This window comes from Ascidiella aspersa, chromosome 8 (assembly GCF_963924565.1).
Source record: "Ascidiella aspersa chromosome 8, kaAscAspe10.2, whole genome shotgun sequence".
NCBI lineage: Eukaryota > Metazoa > Chordata > Ascidiacea > Phlebobranchia > Ascidiidae > Ascidiella > Ascidiella aspersa.
The window spans coordinates 18,986,112-19,003,955 of record NC_139454.1 but is presented as its reverse complement, the minus strand read 5'-3'; the positions used below and the strand labels follow the sequence as shown (position 1 = coordinate 19,003,955).

Here is a 17,844-nt window from a genome sequence, read left to right as displayed (position 1 = left end):
GTATCGTACTATTGAAAATTAAAAAAAAACACTCAAAAACCATTCAGAGAGCAAAAAAAATGGAAAAAAAGTAGTAAAATTACATTAATATAGCAAACGTAACAATGACTACATCATTTATGACGTAACTGTCAATGACAATCGAAGGTGTGGCATGCCTGTGGTCGACTGTTGTGATAGACTACTGCTCATAAAAGCTACAAAACAAATTATTTTTAAGAGTACAATATTTATAAATTTTTGGGTGGCCATGGCCCCCTGGCTACGCCTGTGACAGCCACACATCCACTTCTTTTTTACCAATCTCTTAAGTTGTGTGTTATTTTTTTGTCCAGTCGTCTGATGCAAAACTTTTAAATTTGCATCAGGTCTGCCTTTAATTATGACCTTAACTTTAGAGCTTACACTGCAAGAAGTCAATGTACACGTACTATGGATGCGGGCATTCAAGCTGGACGAAGAAAAGTTTTATAGCTTGGACGTCACAACTCACAATTGAGGCATGCCTCAAAACATAGCTAAATCGTTCATCATGTTTTCCGAGAGAATTTGCGAAACAAAAAGGCACGCATAATGCAGTGTATGGCACTTTTGTGAAGAGAGTCACGGTTTGGCGTTGCCTCTCTTCGCGTATTTTAATGATTTTGACCGCGTGAACGCTTGATATGAATAACGCAACAGAAATAGAAGAAAAATAAAGCACGATTTAGGTATAGAAACCTAAATATAACTGATATAACTTTTGCTTGATCTTTTGCTTTGCCAGATGTTGACAAGTGAGGCAGTGTCTCACCTGCTTCCCCTGACTGCACGTCCCTGGTGTTGTATTTATATCATTTTATTATTCTAAACTAACTACAGGTTAACAGTATTATCATTTAAAATGAAGTTTCTTATTTTTTTAAAACGTTTAGAAAAATATGGGGGCATTGATTCCTCAAATTTTTCATAGGGGGCTAAGATGTAAAAAAGGTTGGGAACCCCCAACGTCTTAATTGGAACTTTGCATCAAAACCTTATTAGATAAACTACATTTCCACCCTCATGGATAGATATTGTACGGTAATGTGGAAAATGATATTATTTCGCTGTTTGAATGAATTATCGGTATAACCTTTTTTATTTTTACGACAAGACAAATGAAGATATATATTCCACCCTTGTGATACACGTTCAAGCAAATTGACTGCACTTACGCTGATTTTACAAAAAAGGCAATGTCTATTGCTAAAAGTTAAAATTTTGTATTTGGAAATTTTATTTACAAATCAAGGGCGCAAAAGAAAGAACTTGCTGGCAAAAAGTTGGTGACAAGCGATCTTTGATTAAAACGATCGTTATACGCAGATTGCTGGTTAAGTTATTAACTGTTTTGTATCAATGTTGGGTAAAGTGTGAAAAAAACTCTTTGGTACAGGAGCTGAAATGGCTTGCGGATTAAGCAGCCTGTGGTAGCAGATGAATTCAGCAGAAGAAACGATGGCGAAAAATCGATTGACACGATTTAACACGTCTGCACACAAAGTACTGGCAGTGAAAGCAGGGAACAGGATCTGCAAAAACATAAAATTTGCTCAGCACCTGGTGGATAAGATTAATACGAGTTCGCAATAACCTGACTGAATGTTTTTTTGGATCAACGGCGAATTATTTTAATCTGTTGAAAGGTTTTATCAAAAATGTATGCCACATCCATTTTCGAGTAGAAATGCTCGATAATATTGGATCGAACCTGCTTTCAATGCCAAGTGGTACTATCGTTACTCGTCCGATACTAATGTGGTATCAGTGCCGATCTCAAATATGGCATTTGTGCCATGATTTCCGATTTAACGTAGCGATTCGATCCTAAAATCTAAATTGATTAAAAAGTAGATTAACAACTGTTAATAATTAAACTTTACGTAAAAAACAACTGCAAAAAAAAAAAAACTAAAAAATAAAGAAAAAACGCAGCATACAGAAAGCCAATTTTATTATGTGCAAAATTAGAATAATTACCTTAATTTATCAAATAAAAAACTGATTGACAAAGATAAATCAGTTAAACTCACGTCATCTGTCCAAAAGATTTAAGTTAAGCAAACTTATTTAGAAGCTTATTTAGTAACCTAAGTGCACTTAGGTCAAGTCATTCAACAGGATTGGTTTGCTGCTGTAGGCTTGTAGCAACATGCAAAGTTATAGAGAGAGAAATTATTTTGGCAATTCATTTAACGTCTACTCTATTCTATCACTGACATTACTGCCAACAACTTGGTGTTGAAAACGTTTGTTAAACAACGTATATACAAAGTAAATCAAACGTCCTTACGTCTGGCGTATTGGCAAGTATAACCCGATGATAGCCATGTTCTACTGCAGTAGGTTTGAATGCACCGAATAACAAATCTGCCTCGTTGATGTCGCCTACCTCAAACCAAGATGTAAAGCATGAGTTCACACAAAACCAATTGCGGCGCAGCAATTTATTTTTCCACACAGCACCTGATCTTCCAACAAGTTTGGAAATATTAAGCCACAGTGTTAAAATACTTTATTGACTTTAAAAAACTTTCACAGATAAGGCAATAAAAACTTACCTTCACTTATTGACATGCACGTGGCCACAAGTAAAACAAATAAAATTATTCGGCAAGGAATTTCCATTATTTAGTTTTTGCTCCGTCACTGTAATGAATTTCAACCGTGCACTTTGCCAAACAAATTAAAACGATGGGTGTAATTGTTATCTTTGAAAACGTACTTAACTTCTTGTCAAGGAAATTGGAGAGGTGGATATCATTTATAAATTAAATGAAAAAAACTTAAAATAGGAACAAGCTAATTAGGTTTACTGGTGTTGGACGATAATATCGGATCAAAGTCGAAATCTGATGCCAATCTTACACTGCCGATATTACGGTGATAAAAACAAGACTTCAAAGTGATAAAAACACGACTTTAAAGTAAGTTTTCATCCTATACATAAATGTCGATTTTAGAAATTACAAAAACGAACGACAGATTAGGATGTCATCGGGAAATTGCATTTGTCTAACGCAGTGGTTTTTAACCTTTTGCTCTATCGATCCCCTTTGTAATTCTCTTGTGTCTTGCGCTCCCGATAAGTATATCAGAATTTGAAACACATGTTACGAGGACATTCCAACCAAGCAAAAAAATGCGAAGAACATCATAAAATAAACTGTGTTTCTGTATGGTCATTTTTCAAAGACTGTTTTTGATTTGCGTACGGATAAAAATCCCAATTCAGGCTGCGCGAGTCTGTTATCAAATAAAATTAAAATAAATATTTTTAAGAAGCGTTGTAACAAAATGTCTATCAGAGTTTGCAAAAATTGTTATTTGAATAAACCCGGTATTCAATGAATTATACTAAATTTTAAAGAGATTTCAAATTAAAAATATGTCTACAAAAAAGGAGGGGGCAAAAATAGAAAGTCGAAGGTTCGCGCGAATATTGCAGTTGCATTATTAAAGTTAGCAAAACATATAGTTTTAAAAAGGACACGACGGTCCGGTGTACAGCCCTTGTGTAAAACCTGAATCTCGATCAACTTTTACCAAATTGTTTTGTTTAAACATAGTCCAAACGAACGTAAAAAGTACCAAATATAACTGAAAGTTAACAAAACACTAAGAAACTAATCAAATTTCAAGCTCAGAAACTTGCAAATCGCAAATCCATAACCACATTTTGCAGTAAATATACGAGGTTTCACCTGGCAGTTTGGAGAAGGAGAGCTTAAAAAAGCTTAAAAGCAGAAATAACAACTTCGCATGACGCCAAACACATTACGAAAAGTAAAACATTGCATTAGTGCTCGCGCCTCCATACGTTACAAAACATTTACGTGTTTTTTTTTTTTAAGGAATTTTTTTTTTGGAAAACTAGTTTATATTTTGCAAAATAAACGTTTTGAATGCACGAAGCAGAAAGACGCGAGGCCTGACAGTTCATCAGAATATTCAAAGATATAATCACGGATAGAAGATAAAATTAAATAAACCAGAAAATTGCGCTTATTGGCAAAGAGAATAGATCTAAAGCTATATAGTTTGCTCCTCAGTTGTATTTAAATTATGTTTGCCCAGGTATGTCAGTTAAAAACATGGGCTGCAAATATATTTTCTATTGTGCTGTGTCGTTCAGTTTACGAATATATGAGCTACTATTAAACCCAAAACGTTAGAAGCTGTATGTAAAACATAGAAAATATCAAAAAGATGTTCAGAAGTATTTGTTTGGCAACAGCAATGAATATCCGACCAACCAAGCTGTGATGATGGATTAATCAATGATACCCAAGCCACGCTTAGAATGCAACCGCATAACCCACATGGCCCACTTTGAGGCCTTCTCGCTGTGTTTTTACAGCCAAGGCGGTTTAACAAGCCTACGCTGAGCCCGAACTGCACTTCTGCTCACTCGACTTTGCACGCACCTTAACGAGGAATTTACGAGGTGCTCAGCCGTACTATCTTTATATCCGTTGCTAACATAGGATTATATAACGCAGTGCGGCTGTTAAAACCCAGGTCGAAAATTCCACGCCTCGAGTTATCTTTGATGTTTGATCTAGCACAGCCTTTCTTAACCGGGGGTAAATTTACCCCTGGAGGTAAATTTCCTCACTTTAGGGGGTAAATTAACTATCAATCAAAATATCCACATCAGCTGACGAGACAGAAAAATATTGCCAGCTGAAGGTATTGGTAGCACAGTTTCCTACAACTGCTTGTTTGAAGCTAGCCTATAGTACCCTATTGATTTTTTATCGCCTTGTATCGATAACGTTATGCTTCGCTAATTGATCATTTTTTTAGTTTCGTGAAAATATCCTTATCTTTCAGTTACTTCTTTAATACGTCATTTACTGTTTGAATAAATCAAGTTCTTCGGCAGTCACGTCATAGATTAAGGCAGTGGTCTCCAACCTGTGGGTCGCGATCTCAAGAGGTCGCCTAAAATTTTTGTGGGGTCGCCATAACTCACCATATTCGTAATGTTTTAGTACGATTTATGTATTTAGTTTATGTTTAAAATCGTCCCTCATTTGTAACATCATAACAAATGCTGTTGATTTCTAGTAAAACATCCGCGTTTTCTGAGGTTGCATTCAACAGGCCAAATTAGAAAGCATATCCACTTAGAAACACAAACAGGCGAAGAGACTTATCGCTAAAAAAATTTTTCACTTCACTCCCCGGCGAAGTAGGTGCCCGTTCTGCTGCATTCTAGCACTTGTTTTAACATTGCCTATAATTGTCTCCAAAATGGGGTCGCAATGTAAATTCTGATTACATCTTATTTAAATTGGGGTCGCTTATTTCAAAGATTGGAGACCACTGGAGAACGTGTCTGCGAGCAGTTTTGAAAGTTCCGATACAGTTTTTGAAATTTCAGTGCTGGTTATACATGTGATTGCCTAATTTTGTCACTGGGTACGGCTTAACTGGCCAAGTTAGTTTATTGTTGATCTTTTTAGTCCAATGATTAAGGCTTTAAAGAACTCATTGACTGATTATTATAGTCTGTAAAAGTAACAAAAAATGCAATCTTAAAAATGGCGTTTCCCTAAAGAAGAGAAAGTATCAGAAAAATTGTTTTAATTTTAGATTTACATATTTTATTGAGAATGGTCTTTAAGTTCCTCAGTGTGTCTCGTGGGTGGAAACATTTTTAAACATTACAATGAAATCGGCTCCTTTGAAAAGGCACCTAGCAAATTCTCATCCAATTATGATGAGCAAAAACTAGCGTTTCTTAGTCAAAACTGTCCATTCTGAAATGAAAAAATAGACCAAACTGGAATGTTTTGACAACAACTCGTTGCCAAACGCAAGGGAACCCGTCGCATTGATTATACCTGATGTAATTTGTTACTTTCCTTTTTCGCATAGATGAGAACTATTTTATATAATGGGGGGTAAATCTGATATTTATCTTTGTTAAAGGGGTAAAACATACAAAAAAGGTTAGGAACCCCTGATCTAGCATAACCGAATTTACAAAGAAAAAAATGAATTTCTTTTGGCGGTGTTTTGGTATTTGTGCTATGGAGGCAGTTTGAAATTTGTATATTACTGTGTAATGTTTGATTTATTTTGGAGATATTATACTAGAAGAAATGCCCGGCGTTCCCCTGGTTCGTTAGGGTATCTAACAGTTTTAATCTAATGTCGTCTTTAACGTGGTATGAAATATGTAAAGTATTTATTACAGTGGTTATAACTGTAATATTGTGCGGGATCATCCCAGATTACCGTATTTTAAAGCTGTGGCCACCTACCTAATCATTGTTTTATAATTAGTATGCTGTACCATTCTCGATTACGTTTTCTGAAGCCACGTATTATAGACGTTAATATCAACTGTTCATATCGCCATTAAATTGTTTTGCCCCAGAATTTCAATTTCGTCGCGCTGCACGATTAAATAGGATTTGCATAGTTGTGATAATTTTGTTCAAAATCTTGCGGAACATTCTGCAATATATACGACAGAAATGCTATTGTTCATTGCATTCACAAAGGCGGCGAACTTTTCGACAAGGAATTAACGTCAAATATTTTTAACAGCCTTATTCCCTATATTATAGGATCTGCAAAAAAACGTTCCAATTACAATATTAATCGGAGGGAAAATGCCCAGATTTTAATTAAAGGCTTAAAATCAACCATAAGAGAATAATGGTTTAGTTAATGTTAGCTATTTATGTAAGCGTTTGTTTCAAATATAAAATATTTTGTGCTTTTGTGTGACTGTGTCCCTTCTCAAAACTTTTACCAGCCTTTGAATTATCTTAGTATGAACTGTTTTGTCTATTTAAAACTGTTTTGTAGGTTAGTTTTTATGGTCCGGTGAAAACCTAGAGAAGATTGATACAGAACCTCCCAGGATAAATGCATTTATTTTATTACTGAAAATTCAAAAGCTCTTGGTTATATAGAAATGTTCTTGGTTATATAGAAATGTACAAAGATTTCCACTCGAGCAAACAACACTCCAGGTTGAGCGGTAATCTAAAAATAACACAATTTAAATTATGCATCAAAATTGTAAAACTATTCTTTCATCAAAATATATACAGTTCCTTACGAAATTAGTTGCCGATATCCTTTCCTGTATCATACCACGACCGGATATATGCATTAGATGATGTGGTATCGTACCAAGATCTTGGATGCGCATCGAGTGACTTAGAATCGTACCAAGCTCTGTCGGAAACATCTTGAGATTTGTCATCGTACCAAGATCTTGGGTACGCATCGAGTGACTTAGAATCGTACCAAGCTCTGTCGGAAACATCTTGAGATTTATCATCGTACCAAGATCTTGGGTACGGATCGAGTGACTTAGAATCGTACCAAGCTCTGTCGGAAACATCTTGAGATTTCTCATCGTACCAAGATCTTGGGTACGCATCGAGTGACTTAGAATCGTACCCAAGCTCTGTCGGAAACATCTTGAGATTTCTCATCGTACCAAGATCTTGGGTACGCATCGAGTAATAAGCAACTTACTTATTGGCAAACGTTCGTGTTCAAAAGGTGTTACGTAAAGATACAGTCGTAAATGATTGCGTAATCTAATAAATATTACCAAATTTAAAGAAAGCGAAACTCTGCGAAGGAACGTTGTCACAAAAACCTCAGATTTACGATCTTATAAATCCATTTCCCCGCGGTTCATAATTCGCTGTTTATAAGCAGCTTTAAGCTTAAGCTTAACTTTCCATAAAAAGGGTTTATGAATTAACGAAATAGTCTATTGTGAGCAAATGAATAATAAATTTATCGCAAATAATGAACATTTAATAGAATAAAATTCAGTTGTTTTGCAAACGGTTACTTTTAATACTCAGTGAATAAATAAATTTAAAAAATGTTTCCTGCGGAATCTACAGTTCCGAAAATAATAAAATGAAAATCAATTAACCGCATGTTGTTCAAATTTAAACTAGTCGAACGAGATACCACAAAATTCATACAAACTTACCAAAAAATCTAGGCTACAGTACAAAAAACAGCAGCACGAACATTTAGCAGGTCATCGTGTCATTATCGATTCCTGTTGATTACAATGGACACGTCTTTCAGCTTTGATGAAATTCGCGACAGCAAATGAATTAAAATGTTAATAGAAAAAAACTTTTCATTTATGTTAATAAAAAAATTTTTTTTTTTTTCACGAAATATCATTGCAGGTTGTCAAAACTTTCATAGATAGATAATACCCGATATCCGCAGAAGAAAGTATTTTTTGACCTAGTTGTAGCGTGCCACCGTACGGTTAGACAACATGGATGGTGCTTTATGACGTCTCTCACAACAGTTGTCAGGTGTAACGCCATGAAGCAATACGCGGTGTCTAGAGGTTGTGCTTTATATTCTCATGCAATGCAAAGGCGAATCAAACAAGCTCAGATACAAAGCAACACTGCGAGAAAAGAATCAAAATATGTGAATTACAATTCGAGGCAGCACGTTCTGCCTGTTGAGTGGTAATCTCTTGTTTCTGATGTTATTCTAATGCTTTTATTTTAGGTTTTCGCGTTTTCTTCCTTATAATAATCTCTTATAGCGGTCATGTTCAAATGGCTGATCGCGATCCGGTTCCGGATCTCAGCGTTTTGTTCGGATCTACTAATGTAGTCTTGAAAAAATAAATATATACCAATTATCAGTGTTGATGGATTTTGCAAAAAAATCAAATTTAAAACGAGACTCCCAAATACTAATGTGAGCGTTTGAGGATATCGATCAGCGACCTAAAGTTTGAAACATGGGTCGATCGGCAACCTACAGCCTCCCGGCCGGATGCGCCCCGCTAATGTCATTCATGCCGCCCACCGCTCCCCCTCCAAACTAGATACGAGTCAATTTTAAATACTTTTTGACTATTTTAACTACGTAAGTTTAAAAAATTTCCCCGCTTCGCGCGAATCATCTTTCTTCGTCCGGCTTGTTTACGTTTTGATGCGGTCCTTTGAAATAGATCAGCGTTTCGTTACCGTTAATGGAAATAGCATTAAAAAATATTGGACATATATTTTTAAACATTTTGTATTTTCGGCAATGTAATAAAAACTTGCAAGAAATTTAAAAGAAATGCCGGTATACCTAAGAAAAATTCGCGCTCGCTCGCTCGCCACGTGCGCCCTGACTTCAAGGTTAGCAAACACTAAACAAAGATTAACTATTAAAGTTATCGCGTTTCTTCAAAGAAGTTTTATTACACTTTTAATTATTAGTAAGGATGACGAAGTTTGGGCTCGAATTTTAAACCAAACAACGCCTTTTCTCTCGCTTTGCGCCAACACTTTACTGCCTCCAAAAGATCCGAGGTCCGCCTGATTAAAAGTTGTTCTAACATTTTAATAACACAATTCTGAGTTAACATTTTGTGCGGCCCACAAAGACCTTTCTGAGTTTGGTGTTGAACCGCGACTAGAAAAAGGTTGCCGGCCCCTGGTCTTAACCAACTCATCATTTTTCTCACTGAAACAATCTTGGTGCTGTAGCACACTTCCCTTTGACTTTTACAAAGTTAACAATATGTTGGAGGGTACCTTTACATAAATAAAGCACCATAAAAATTCAAGCGTGTCCAATATGTTTACTATTCGCATTTGGTGGATCATCATGTTGTCGGGTTTGGCTGTGGTGGATAATGGCAGAACTCATTTGACACCCCTGTCTTATAGTGTTTCCGTTACAAAAGCAATTTGACAATCCTAGGAATATTCGTTGCACCTATTCTTTAGTTTCTATGTAAAAAAGTCGAATTGCAGAGCAGGACAGAACAACAGGTAACGTCCCGAGGTTTACTTACTCCGAAACGAAGCTGCTGTTTTTTGCACGTTGTACGCATGATGGCGTTACTCTGCAGCTGTGAAATCAATCAATTCCAGCTAGCCTTCAATGGCCCGTGGCGCACAAATTGCAACGTCAAAATCGCTTTCAATTAAATTATAAATAGGACACCACCCACGCCAATGCGCTCCAAATACAATTTTAAATCACACACATTACTGCATTTGTTCCTCTTTTGTTTCACTCCTACAAGAGTATAGTCATTTTTTAATTATACACCATAGACTGGTGTATGGGAGTACCTGGGTATCAACCACCACCCTCTACAAGTTTATTTTTTGATAATTATTTAACTTTATTAATTTTTATATTTTCTTGTCTTTTTCTAGGTTTTGCTGAGTAATTTTCTTTTTTCGGCGCGACTTTACACGATTTTTTTTTTGTATTTTTAAACTTGTTAACGGAAATGTTATTTTAAGTTTCCGAAATTAAATGTCGGGTCTATTTACATCAAATAAGGGCATGGCATGTATTGGACTCGTCTTCTGTTTTTATAAAGTTTGCTCAAGAACGTCACGTTTATTTCGATTTCTTTTGTGAGGTCAAAGTATGACGTTATATCTGAGTTGTTTCTGGCCCTTTCCTGGATCTGCCCATAATTAAGTAACTTTCAAGTTATACTGGAGCACTGCGCTGTGATTGCCAGCTAGGGCGTTGCTTTTAAGATAATAACTTATATATTAAATTTAGATGATTGTATAACTAGTGTGTTTTATTAGGCAGAGATCGCCTATAGTTAGCTGCAGATCCAGCATGAAACATTGACCCCCGAAATAAAAAGAATTGCTATACTTATCGTTAAATATTTGGATCACTTTGATGTAGGTTATATATAAACTACAACAACTATGCGCAGATGTACCTTACTAATTTCTCGCTTTATACATATTAATGCAGGCGTGTACAGTTTTAGGCCAACGCAACCAATACTTCGGCGAGTAGTTTTACGGCTCATATAATTTAAACTTATTAACGCCCAGTTAATTTGTCTAGATTTTCCTAAAAAATCTAACTGAAATAAGAGCATTAATTATGTTACCTATAATATACAAACAAACGCAAATTATAACCAACTTTGAATTGCTTACTTTGTCGAAACAACATAGCACTAAAACAACCTGAGGGCCATGGTTCCCTAGGGGCCCATGAGCCTTTTTCAAGGGGCCCTTGAAGAGAAATTAAAAAATACATTTTTTTAGTTTAATATCTCTAACTATAACAAAAAAGAAATAAAATTTAATGAACCAAAAAGCCGCAAGAAAAGACGACAACCCGATTTAGCTTTGAAAAGGACAGTTTGACCACATTTTGGGCAAAACTAAGCAATTCGTTCCCTAAGCCTAATGATATTGTCATGCCATTGTTGTTGCCTTTTCCATCAACATATCGCTATGAATGGGTTTTCAACAATGATACTTCTGAAAAAATATATTTTTGACCAAATTTACTTTGATTTAAACCCCATATTGTTGTTTTAAGTACTCCATTCGTGTCCTGGCGTCGTCAACCACACGTTTTATAGATGCTTTACTGAAAACTGGGCGATCGCAAATCAGTTACACTTTCGCGTTTAAGCAAAACTCGTGAAAATGCTTAGTTATTATTTTTGTCACTTGAAAAATACAAACAAACAAAACAAAAAATAAATAAATAATGTACTACCATGTTGATTGTGTGTTGTACAGTGACGTGCGGCGAGGTTGCTAGATGGTAAAGCTGGATGCACACCGCGAAACGATACGATAACGACAGGGGAATTCCCAGCCGTCGTCCGACCGCCGTCTGACGCTCTGAACCGACGCCGACGGTTGCTACCGACGTTTAATGCACATTGCTTACGATTGTCGGTTACAAACATATGGGTTAATATTTACAAATTCGGATACTAACGGAAATAATAATTAATCTACGGCTGACAGACTAAATTACCTTACACCTCCTCATTCATAAATTAAAGATCAAAATACAAAAATATGCTGTTGTATTTATAGTTGCTTCAAATTTCCCATACATATACATACATGGGTAAATGGCAATGTAAATTAGATAGAGACACTGTACATAATATGAAATAGAAAAGAGTGCAATCATAACACTTAAAAGAAACCTGTTTTTACATGACACTGAAAACAGTACTCAAAAAAGCCAAGTCATTGGCAGAAATAAAACCCAGTGATGTTGATTATAGCGGAATGGAAGGCTAAAATAGTATTACTTAATTGTCTATTTCTTATCTCTATTTATACTAACAGTCAGTTTTGTGTACAGGAAAAATAAATGTAAATGTCATAATTAAACAAATGCAGTCATCTTGAATAAGTGTCCATTGCCAGAAAACAGTATCAAATTTAATGGAATTTACACAGCAGATGCCTGATTTTTCTAGCATCATTGCACTATATCATTATTATGGTAGCCACAGTTAACAAACTATTAACATAGATGAATATGTAATTGTAATGAGCATCACATGAATCAAAATTAAATGGTACAAATCTCTTGTAGCTGCAGAATCAATAGCCACTGTATGTATGACATTAATCCTAAAGTGTTTGCCACCCAAAGAAACAAAACAATTTGGGAATATACTTTTGACTTTGTTGTCTGAGTCAAATTCAGTCATTTATAAGTTCTAGTTTTTATTAGAGAAATATATTTTGCCAATCCGACATCATCAGTCTCTAAAAAATCAAACACAAAACAATGCAAACATGTAAACTAGGTGGTAGAAATTAAAAGTCATAAATAATAATAGAACCAAGAGCAACAAACTATGTGACTAGGCATAAAATCTAAGATAAAAGTAATAGGTAGGCCTATAGGAAACTGGCCCATCCTACTGCCCAAGTCTTGGGAAAAACAACAACCCGCTGTGTTTGACACAGCGAAAATAAAAAAGGAAAAAAGGGTGGCAACAAAGAAGATAAGGCAAACGGAGAGGCCCATGTAACTAAAATCAAAAAAGTAAAAACAGAGAAGACACATAATTATTTGATTCCGGGTAAAACCATTTCAAATGGTAGCAATATACTGCCAACTCTGTTGTCTGAGTTAAAATCAGTCATTTATGATTTTGACTCGACAACAAACTGGAAAGTATATTGCTACCAGTCATTGTCATCATTAACGTGCTTTAGGGGGAGTAGATATCTTCTTTTCTACATATTCAGTTTGCAACAATTTGGGAAGTTCCAAATAATCTCCTGTAATTGTGTGCTTAAAATTCTTTCCAACCAACAACAGTCCAAAGTGGTTTTGAGTTTCTTTCGAAAAGTGGTCTTGAGTTTTCTTTTTTGAAAAATCAATTAAAACAGAACATGATTAGAAAAGTTATTTGTCTGAAATAATTGCTAAATAAACACATAAAAACATGCTTATATTGATTCAGTCATTTGAAAAGCAAAATCACACTAGTGTCAAAATTAATCTTTGCCCTCAATAGCTTACAAAAAATTTAATAAAAATTGTTTGCTGTTTTTGTTTAAAATGAGTTACTTACTGCAGTACATCATAAAACTGGTTTGACATATGTTTTTATAACATATCATCAACCCATACACATCTAAAAAATATTGCCAAAATTACCTAAATATTGCATCAAGTGTCTAAATTTTGCTTTCCATCATTTTTACCCTGTGTTTATCTGTTGCATCAACCATAACACCATTATTACTTAAAATATTGAACACAACTTTTCACATTTAAGTTCAACAATTTACGAAGAACATAACGACATTAGCATTTACTGTTTAAAAGGCTTCAACTAGTAAAAATAATAAGGTGGCGTTTGCCAAAACTATAACTGCATGTTTTTCCAACAAAAGAGCTTCCCGACGCGCTAACGACGCCCGACGAAGTAGGATTGAATCCTACTCGATCGGGCCGTCGTAGCAAGCACTTATCGCGTCGGGAGAGCCGCGAAAATTCGCTTCTCTCCGTATGCTCTGACGCGGTGTGCATTGGCATACGTAAGCGCTCGTCGGCGTCGCGTCGGAAGGCGCTTACGACACGATAACGACGGCAGTGTGCATTGGGCTTAAGGCACACAATTTTTCGAGTCCAGTTTTTTTTAACAACCACAAAAATCGGTATCGTACTAATAAAAATTAAAAAAAACACTCAAAACCCATTCAGAGAGCAAAAAAATCATTAAAAAGTAGTTAAACTACATTAATATAGCAAACGTAATAATGACTACATCGTTTATGACGTAACAGTGAATGACAATTGAAGGTGTGGCATGCTTGTGATCGACTGTTGTGGTAGGCAACTGCTCATAAAATCTACAAAACAAATTATTATTAAGAGTACAATATTTATAAATTTTCGGGTGGCCATGGCCCCCTGGCTACGCCTATGGCAGCCACACATCCACTCCTTTTTTACTAATCTCTTTGAAAGTTGCGTGTTATTTTTTTATTGTCCAGTCGTCTGATGCAAAACGTTTAAATTTGCAACAGGTCTGCCTTTAATTATGACTTTAACTTTAGAGCTTTACACTACAAGAAGTCAATGTATACGTACTATGCGGCCATTCAAGCGGAACGAAGAAAAGTTTTATAGCTTGGACGTCACAACTCACAATTGAGGCATGCCTCAAATCATAGTTAAATCGTAAATCATGTTTTCCGAGAGAATTTGCGAAACAAAAAGGCACGCATAATGCAGTGTATGGCACTTTTGTGAAGAGAGGCACGGCTTGGCGCTGCCTCTCTTCGCGTATTTTAATGATTTTGACCGCGTCAGAAAATAGAAGAAAAAACCAACAGAAATAGAAGAAAAAAATAAAGCGCGATTTAGGTATAGAAACCTAAATATAAGTTATATAACTTTTGCTTGATCTTTTGCTTTGCCAGATGTTGACAGCTGAGGCAGTGCCTCTCCTGCCTCCCATGACTGCACGTTCCTGGTGTTGTATTTATATCATTTTATTATTCTAAACTAACTACAGGTTAACAGCATTATCATTTAAAATGAAGCGTCTTAATTTTTTAAAACGTTGAAAAAAATATGGAGGCATTGATTCCTCAAATTTTTCATAGGGGGCTAAGATGTAAAAAAGGTTTGGGAACCCCTCCACTAAAACAACTTTGCAGCAACAGCTTATTAGATAAACTGCATTTCCACCCTCATGAATAGATATTGTACAATAATGTGGAAAACGATATTATTTGGATGTTTTAATGAATTATCGGTATAGCCTTTTTTATTTTTATAACAAGACAAATGAAGATATATATTCCACCCTTGTGATACACGTTCAAGCAAATTGACTACGCTTAAGCTGATTTTACAAAAAAGCCAATCTTTATTGCTAAAAGTTAAAATTTTGTATTTGGAAATTGTATTTACAAATCAAGGCGCAAGAAAGAAAGAACTTGCTGGCAAAAAGTTGGTGACAAACGACCTTTGATTGAAACGATCGTTATACGCAGAATGCTAGTTAAGTTATTCACTGTAATGTATCAATGTTGGGTAAAGTGTAAAAAAACTCTTTGGTACAGGAGCTGAAACGGCTTGCGGATTAAGCAGCTTGTGGTAGCACAAAAATTCAGCAGAAGGAAAGATGGCGAAAAATCGATTGACACGATTTAACACGTCTGCACACAAAGTACTGGCAGTGAAAGCAGGGAACAGGATCTGCAAAAACATAAAATTTGCTCAGCACATGGTGGATAAGATTAATACGAGTTCGCAATAACCTGACTAAATGTTTTTTTGGATCAACGGCGAATTATTTTAATCTGTTGAAAGGTTTTATCAAAAATGTATGCCACATCCATTTTCGAGTAGAAATGCTCGACAATATTGGATCGAACCTACTTCCAATGCCAAGTGGTACTATCGTTACTCGTCCGATACTAATGTGGTATCAGTGCCGATCTCAAATATGGCATTTGCGCCATGATTTCCGATTTAACGGAGCGATTCGATCAGAAAATCGAAATTGATAAAAAGTAGATTAACAACTGTTAATAATTGAACTTTTCGCAAAAAAAAACTGCAAAAAACAAACTAAAAATATAGAAAAAACGCAACATAAAGAAAGCTAATTTTATTATTTGGAAAATTAGAATAATTTCCTTGATTTATTAAAATAAAAACTGATTGACGAGGATAAATCAGTTCAAACCACCTCATCTGTTCAAAAGACTAAAGTTAAGCAAACTTATTTAGAAGCGGTAACCTAAGTGCACTTAAGTCAAGTCATTGACGTCAACAGAATAGGTTTGCTGCTGTAGGCTTGTAGCAACATGTAAAGTTACAGACAGAGAAAACATTTTGGCAATTTATTTAACGTCTACTCCAGTCTATCACCGACATTACTGCCAACAATTATGCGTCGAAAACGTTTGTTAAACAACGTATATACATAATAAAACAAACGTCCTTACGTCTGGCGTATTGGCAAGTATAACCCGATGATAGCCATGTTCTACTGCAGTAGGTTTGAATGCACCGAATAACAAATCTGCCTCGTTGATGTCGTCTACCTTAAACCAAGAGGTAAAGCATGAATTCACACAAAACCAATTGCGGCGCAGCAATTTATTTTTCCACACAACACCCGATCTTCCAACAAGTTTAGAAATATTAAGCAACAGTGTTAAATCACTTTATTGACTCTAAAAATCTTTCACAGTTATAAGGCAATAAAAACTTACCTTCACTTATTGACATGCACGTGACCACAAGCAAAGCAAATAAAATTATTCGGCTTTCCATTATTTAGTTTTTACTCCGTCACTATAAAGAATTTCAACCGTTCACTTTGCCAAGCAAATTAAAAGAAATGCACAAATGTGCTGCATATATATAGGTGCCTGAAAAACTTCGTCGCTGAAGCAAAAAAAGCAAGTTGGACATTTCTGTTGCGTAATTAAAATTGTTATAGATTCCGCCATTCTGTATAACGATAGTAAAATTGTATAAAGCAAAACTGTAGAATCCTAACTACGATGATGAAATTGATATCTTTGAAAACGCATTTAACTTCTTGTCAAGGAAATTGGAGAGGTGAATATCATTTAGAAATTAAATCAATATTACACAAATTTTATACTGAAATAAGATAACAAGCCAATTAGACTCACTGGTCTTGGACGATAATATCAGATCAAAGTCGAAATCTGATGCCACCTTACACTGCCGATACACTACGGTGATAAAAACACGACTTCAAAGTAAGTTTTCATCCTATACATAAATGTCGATTTCAGACATTACAAAAACGAATGACAGATTAGGATGTCATCAGGAAATTGTATTAATCTAACGCAGTGGTTTTAAACTTTTGCTTTATCGAGCCCCCTTTGTAAAAATAAATATGTCTACAAAAAAGGAGGAGACAAAAATAAAAAGTCAAAGGTTCGCGCGAATATTGCAGTTGCATTATTAAAGTTAGCAAAAAATATAGTTTTAAAAAGGACACGATCCGGTGTACAGCCCTTGTGTAAAACCTGAATCTCGATCAACTTTTACCAAATTGTTTTGTCTAAACATAGTCCAAACGAACGTAAGGAGTAGCAAATATAACTGAAAGTGGACAAAACACTAAGAAACGCAAATCGCAAATCCATAACCATATTTTGCAGTAAATATACGAGGTTTCGCCTGTGCAGTTTGGAGTAGGAAAGCTTAGAACAGCTTAAAAGCAGAAATAACAACTTCGCATGACGCCAAACACATTACGAAAAGTAAAACATCGCATTAGTGCTCGCGCCTCAATACGTTACAAAAAATTTACGTGCAACATTTTACCTTACGCTAAAGTCAAGCATTGTTTTTAGCATAACGTCCCGAGTTTTTTGATTTCGTAGGAAAATCAGTTTATATTTCGAAAAATAAAAGTTTTGAGTGCAAGAAGCAGAAAGACGCGAGGACCGTCATCCGTTTCCAAAAACCGCTGTTCATGCAACAACCTAAATATTTCAACACTCTTCGCGATTTACTGCAAAGCAA

The 17,844-nt window shown here is 35.4% G+C and overlaps 1 long non-coding RNA gene across 1 annotated transcript; it reads right to left on the bottom strand.

Annotated features, from left to right (window-relative positions):
• Nucleotides 1-1,403: 1,403 nt before the first annotated feature.
• Nucleotides 1,404-2,697, bottom strand: LOC146136710 (uncharacterized). Its single transcript, XR_014501635.1, has 3 exons — nt 2,583-2,697; nt 2,315-2,487; nt 1,404-1,553 (listed from the first exon to the last, which is right to left on the bottom strand). It is a non-coding gene; the product is annotated as an uncharacterized LOC146136710 (long non-coding RNA).
• Between the last annotated feature and the right edge of the window lie 15,147 nt (nt 2,698-17,844).